The sequence below is a fragment of the Ascaphus truei genome, chromosome 1 (genome assembly GCF_040206685.1).
Source record: "Ascaphus truei isolate aAscTru1 chromosome 1, aAscTru1.hap1, whole genome shotgun sequence".
Taxonomy (NCBI): Eukaryota; Metazoa; Chordata; class Amphibia; order Anura; family Ascaphidae; genus Ascaphus; species Ascaphus truei.
In genome coordinates, this window is record NC_134483.1 from 243,241,649 (window position 1) to 243,248,697 (window position 7,049).

Genomic DNA, 7,049 nt, shown 5'->3' on the forward strand with positions numbered 1-7,049 from the left:
CCATATGGCTACCCCCTGACCTCACCAGGGAGGAAAGGGGTTAACTGGACTGCGGTCCAGGAATGTGGCTTACACCTTGTCATGTCAGGAAACTGTATGTTCCCCTGTTCCCATGTTTCATTATAATCCTGTATTTTAGTGTTTTAAAGTGCATTTCTGTATCTCCAGTTCTGGAGGTCGCAGAGAGTTGATATTTGGCCAATATGTGGAGTCACTGTAGGCATTAAGAACTGGCAAATTTCGACCCACTGAGTCCACCAGAATGGAACTTATTAATATGTGTAGATATTAAAGTGTATATGTATGGTATTTTGAATCTGCCCTGAAAATGCAGACTCCATCTGCTATGCTAATAGATCATGAAGGGCAGCCGGCTGATTGAGCCTAAGCACTGTGATCAAAAGTTAACTGCCTGATTGTTTACACTAAGTACTAATCAACAGATCAAGTACTAATCAACAGACTCTGCCACTCTAATTGTTACGTGAGGGTGGAGAATCATCAAACTGGAGTGGTTTGTAAGTGTTATGTCTACACCTACAAACAATGCAGATACTTCATTTGATAGACTGGTCGTCGCCCCTGATTTAATTATGGGGCTACCCATAGAGTCCCAGTACGCATGGGCTAACTAGCTGGGGGGCATGGGTTAATCTGTGTCTCCACGTTAGGGATTGTATACAGATAATTGTTCACCAATAGTCTGTATTCAATGTTAAGAATAGGGTTACACAGGTATATAAACTGTGTCAACCCTACAGTTTTCAGTTGTGCTTCTGATTCCACCTGGAATGTCACCGGATTGCTGGAGAATTGCTAGCTGATACTTCTCCATCCCCCAACCCTAAGTAAGTGTTACCTTCTTGTCTGTTAATTGTACTATATTGCTGTGTTCACCTTCTTTAAGGAATAAATTATATTTTATTATATCTAAGCCTCGTTCAGTTCAACCCAGATATTTGGTGTTCATTATATCTTGTCATAAGCTACCGTGACAAGCTCTATAATTAACTGGTGGCAAGCGGTGGGATTGAACTGAACCTATATTACAGTGTTCTGTGGGACCCTGTAATATAGTGGGAACTCGAAGGGAATTGCGAGATCCTGGGACTAAAGATATTGAAAACACAGTAGTGCAACAGTTAACATAAGTTGTAACACCACCTCACTGCTGCGACCGTGAACCATGAGCGAGGCTGAAGGCTCATCCAACATGAGGACCCGAGCTCAGCTGAAAGACAAGTGCCGTGAATATGGACTGCCCTATGAGAACCAGGAGGTCGCAGACATGGTTGATGCAATCGGTGACTATGAAGCCCGGCTTGCAGAGCCTCAGGATACGGCTCAGCTTGCCCTTATACAGCCACCCGGAGATCAGGGAAGGAACCCAGTGCCGGGGCGGCGGAATTTCGGGGAGGGAACGAGTGCACCTCCCGGGAGCAGTGCAACAGGAGGGCTACTGGTTGCTGCGGCTACCAGTGCGTTCACCCCTAAAATGTTGGCACTGATTACTGCGTGGGGTGACAGAGGGACACCGGAGGAGCGGCTGCAGTTTATCACTATGGCAGTGAACAGACCCGCTTATTGCCCCCTGTCCAACCCAACACAGATGAACTGAAACTGGATCAGCACAGTCTCACCAAGTTCGTGGAAGGTACTGATCAGATAGACAGTTTTCTAAAGAACTTTGAGACAGTGCCGGCGGTACAAAGTGCTTCCCCAGCATAGGGTTGCATGTTTGGATCCCTTACTGTCCGGCTTGGCTAAGCAGACGATGATGGCGCTTCCAGATGAGTATGCTGATGACTATGACCACCTGAAAGAACTGTTACTGTTTCAGTACGGTTTTACCCCTGAAGCCTACCGGGGTAAATTCCGGCAGGAAGAGAGGTAGCCCCAGGAGTCCTATGTTACCTACGTGACCCGCATGGCTTTGTATGGGATACGCTGGGTGGAGGGCTATGAGGCACGGACTTACCAACGCCTGCTGGACCTCATCTTTCAGGAGCAGCTCATGCAGCAGTGCCCGCCGGCGGTGAGGGCTTGGGTGTACGACAAGAAGCCCAAGACTTACCAGGAGGCGGCAAGGCTTGCAGACCACTATGTGGCCAGCCGAGCCCTGATGACCGCCAAAACAGTAGCCAAGGCGGCGGAGGCATCGGCACCGGCCAGAAAGTCTGCCAATACCCCCCAATGGACTCAGAGGCCGCCTGCGGGCAACAGTCCACCGAAGGAGGGGGAGCTCCGGCACGAGCGCCGGTGCTACAACTGCAACCGCCCTGGTCACATCAGACCAGATTGCCCGGAACCCCTGCGTTCCGGCGGACCCCATCAGGCCGGGAGCAGAGGACATCTCAGCGCAGGCCTGCAGCAGATGGACGGCCAGAGCAGACATCTCACCCCGGTCACAGTCGGTGACCGGCAAGCAGTCGGCTTGCTGGATTCAGGAGCTGCAGTGACCCTGGTCCGACCTGATATGGTCCGGCCAGAGGAATTGATCCCAGGCCCTGGGATACAGATCACTGTGGCTGACAGAGAGCCACGTTTCTTGCAAGTGGCCAGGATCTTTTTAGATTGGGGGGAGAGCCAGGGTGTGCGGGAGGTGGGGTTTTTACCCGGTTTGGATGCCGATGTTCTACTTGGCAACGACCTGGGACCGATGACCTGCACCTATGACCGAGTGCCCAAGCCCGCTGCAGTGGCGGCGGTTACCCGGAGCCAGACAGGGGTAATGGCGGCGGCGCCAGTCCCCCAGCCTTTGGGACCAACGTTAGCGGAGGGCACAGAGGAGCCCGGGGAGGTAAGCCAGGATCAGTTGCAACCACAGACTGACTTACTGTTCCCCCTCACCCTTCCCCATTCTCCGGACAATTACATGACTGGGGGGTGGCCAGAATTAGGAGCCCAGTTATGGAGGCAGTGAAGACAGACCCTACCCTGGCCGGCGTGAGACTTCGGGTGTCCAAATCTCAGGTAGGGGAAGGCACTGAGCACTGCCTATGGGATAAGGGACTCCTGTATAGAGAAGAAGGGAACCCAGGGATAGAGGAGGGATTGACCAGTAAGCGACAGCTAGTAGTGCCCCAGGGGTACCGACAGCAACTGTTACGGGTAGCTCACTCTATTCCATTAGCGGGACATCAGGGGGTCAACAGAACGCGAGCACGGTTATTACAGCGTTACTACTGGCCGGGGGCATCTCGAGATGTGGGCACTTTCTGCCACTCTTGTGATGCCTGCCAGCGAGTGGGTAAGGCGGGTGACCGTGTGAAGGCACCCCTGAAACACCTACCGATAATAGGGGAAACCTTCCAGAAAGTAGCGATGGACCTTGTAGGACCCCTTATGATTCCTAGCAGGTCAGGGAAGAGCTACATTCTCACGGTGGTGGATTTTGCCACCTGGTACCCTGAGGCGGTAGCGCTTGGCACCATAGATGCCAAGACAGTGGCAGCAGCTTTGCTGAACATTTTTTCTAGGTTAGGTTTCCCTAGTGAGATCCTAACCGATCAGGGGTCGCAGTTCATGAGTGAACTGTTACATTGTCTCTGGGATGCATGCGGTGTACAGCACCGGCGCACAACCCTTACCATCCCCAGACAAACGGATTATGTGAGAAGTTTAACGGTACCCTGAAGCAGATGCTTCGGACCTTTATAGAGGCGGAGGGGAAAGACTGGGAGATTCATTTACAGCACTTGCTGTTTGCCTATCGAGAGGTACTGCAGGAATCTACAGGCTTCTCCCCCTTCGAGCCACTATATGGCCGCAGGGTACGTGGACCTCTGGACCTATTCCGTGAGGGATGGGAAGGGGAGGCTACTGCTACTGATGCTTCCGTGATCCAGTATGTAGTAGATCTCCGAGACCGGTTAGAGATGCTCATGGGGGTGGCCCAGGACCACCTCAGGGCCGCTCAGACCAAGCAAAAGCAATGGTATGACCGGAATGCCCGTAGCAGGGAATTCATCCCAAGACAGCAGGTGCTTGTTCTCAAACCCACTTGGGAAAACAAGTTGATGGCTGCCTGGTCGGCACCGTACCCGGTCATCCGAAAGGTGAATGAGCGGCATAAGACATACCACGTTAATATGCTGAAAGAATACAGAGCACCGAGTATGGGAGCAGTAATGGCCATTTGTAGCCCACTGCTGGAGGATCCGGCGAGCAATGCTCTGCCTGATCTCCTAGGGGAGGCTAGGCAGGGAAACACTGTGGAGCAGGTAGAGATAGGGGCACAGTTGAGTGCTAGGCAGCAGGTAGAAGCCAGGGACATGCTAGCTAAGTTTAGGGCCCTCTTCACTTACATGCCAGGGACCACACATCTCACAAAACACCCAGTGCACACAGGGGATCTGCAGCCTCTGCATAAGCACGCTTATAGAGTGTCAGCAGAGGTCAAGACCAGTATGGAGAGGGAGATAGAGGAGATGCTGGCTCTAGGGGTAATTACTCCGTCCCAGAGTCCTTGGGCAAGCCCGGTAGTTCTAGTCCCTAAGAAAGACAAGACCACTCGGTTTTGTGTGGACTACCACTTGCTCAAACTGGGACGGTGTCAGATGCCTACCCCATGCCCCGCATGGATGAGTTACTGGATGAACTCGCGGGGTCAAAGTATCTGACCACTATGGATTTGAGCAAAGGCTATTGGCAAATCCCACTGACCCTGGAGGCTAGGGGGAGAAGTCAGCATTCATCACTCCAAGTGGCCTCTATGAGTTTTTGGTGATGCCATTTGGGATGAAGAATGCAACGGCTACCTTCCAACGCCTTGTCAATAGGTTATTGGAAGGGATGTAGAGCTATGCCAGGGCTTACTTAGATGACATTGCTGTCTTTAGTAATTCCTGGGACTCCCACTTAGGACATGTAGCTGCGGTGCTGGATAGGATCAGGGAGGCTGGGCTTACCTTGAAACCCACTAAGTGTATGGTAGGGATGGCAGAGGTCCTGTACTTAGGGCACAGGGTGGGTGGAGGGCACCTCAAACCAGAGCCAGCCAAGGTAGAAGCCATAGTTCAGTGGCCTGTTCCAAAAACCAAGAAACAGGTCATGGCATTTTTGGGCACCGCAGGGTACTATAGGAAGTTTGTCCCACAGTACAGCGCCGTGGCCAAACCCCTGATTGATTTGACTAAGAAGCAACTGCCTGTGCCTATCACCTGGACTCCTGCCTGTGAAACTGCTTTCCAGGCACTGAAAACTGCGCTTGCTGCGGCCCCCATACTGGCTGCCCCAGACTATACCAAACATTTCCTCATACAGACTGATGTCTCGGACTATGGCATTGGGGCTGTGTTGAGCCAAGTGGGGGACGACGGTATAGAGCACCCTGTGGTGTACCTCAGCCGAAAACTACTCCCCAGAGAGGTGGCCTATGCTATCATTGAGAAAGAGTGCTTGGCCATTGTGTGGGTACTCAAAAAACTCCAGCCATACGTGTATGGAAGGGCTTTCACGGTCCTCACAGACCACAACCCCCTGAGTTGGCTGCAGAGGGCATCAGGGGAGAATGCCAAGTTGCTAAAGTGGAGCTTGGCTTTACAAGAATTCGAGTTTACTATTCAGCACACAAAGGGTAGTGAAAACAGCAATGCGGATGGACTTTCACATCAGGACTATCCCTCTGAGACTGAGTTCGTTAAGGGTGCCAGCAATGCCCCACTCCCCGTTAGGGCCAGTGGGCCACAGGTCACCCATTAAGAAGGGGAGGTGTAGAGGGAGAGGGGGGTTGGCCTAGTCTTAAAGGGGTTGCACCCCATATGGCCACCCCCTGACCTCACCAGGGAGGCAAGGGGTTAACTGGACTGCGGTCCAGGAATGTGGCTTACACCTTGTCATGTCAGGAAACTGTATGTTCCCCTGTTCCCATGTTTCATTATAATCCTGTATTTTAATGTTTTAAAGTGCATTTCTGTATCTCCAGTTCTGGAGGTCGCAGAGAGTTGATATTTGGCCAATATGTGGAGTCACTGTAGGCATTAAGAACTGCAAATTTCGACCCACTGAGCCCACCAGAATGGAACTTATTAATATGTGTAGATATTAAAGTGTATATGTATGGTATTTCGGATCTGCCCTGAAAATGCAGACTCCATCTGCTATGCTAATAGGTCATGAAGGGCAGCCGGCTGATTGAGACTAAGCACTGTGATCAAAAGTTAACTGCCTGATTGTTTACACTAAGTACTAATCAACAGACTCTGCCACTCTAATTGTTACCTGAGGGTGGGGAATCATCAAACTGGAGTGGTTTGTAAGTGTTATGTCTACACCTACAAACAATGCAGATACTTAATTTGATAGACCGGTCATCTCCCCTGATTTAATTACAGTTTTTAGTTCTTCTTCTGATACCATCTTGAATGTCACCAGATTGCTGGAGAAGTGCTAGCTGATACTTCTCCATCCCCCAACCCTAAGTAAGTGTTACCTTCTTGTCTGTTAATTGTACTATATTGCTGTGTTCACCTTTTTAAAGGAATAAATTATATTTTATTATATCTAAGCCTCGTTCAGTTCAACCCAGATATTTGGTGTTCATTATATCTTGTGATAAGTTACCGTGACAATCCAAGCTAGCAGGAAGCACAGGAACCAATCCACAGGTAAGCCATAAAATAAAAAACCATAACAAATCCACGTCTGTGTCTTCCTTCTTCTTTGGGGTCTTTTGGGGTCTTCTTCCGTCTTCTTACGCCACGCCCTTCTTCTCTTCTTAGGAGGGGAGATGTTCCTTCCTCGGCGACTAGCTTCAAAATGAGGCGACATAGGCTTTTATAGGCATATGACATCACATTTTGGTCAAATGTTTCACACGGTCCTGATTGGGCCGTGAAAAACATGTGATTTGGCCGAGCAAAAAAAAAATGATGACGTCATTTAAAGGCAACGAAAGCACAGCCAATCAGAATGGCTTTGCTTCAATTGCCTTTAAGATGACATAATTAAAAGAAACATGGCCGGTCTCACATGGTCGGTCTCTGATTGGCTCTAGTAGACCATGTGACAGAGGCTTGGGGGAGAACGGATGTGACGTCTTTAAAAGC

At 50.4% G+C, this 7,049-nt stretch overlaps 1 long non-coding RNA gene across 1 annotated transcript in view; it reads right to left on the reverse strand.

Annotated features, from left to right (window-relative positions):
* Positions 1 to 6,840, reverse strand: part of LOC142470636 (uncharacterized) — a 33,067-nt gene extending 26,227 nt beyond the window's left edge. Inside the window, exon 1 of the long non-coding RNA XR_012789284.1 lies at positions 6,565 to 6,840. This is a non-coding gene — a long non-coding RNA (uncharacterized LOC142470636). The remainder of the gene's footprint in view (positions 1 to 6,564) is intronic.
* Positions 6,841 to 7,049: the final 209 nt, after the last annotated feature.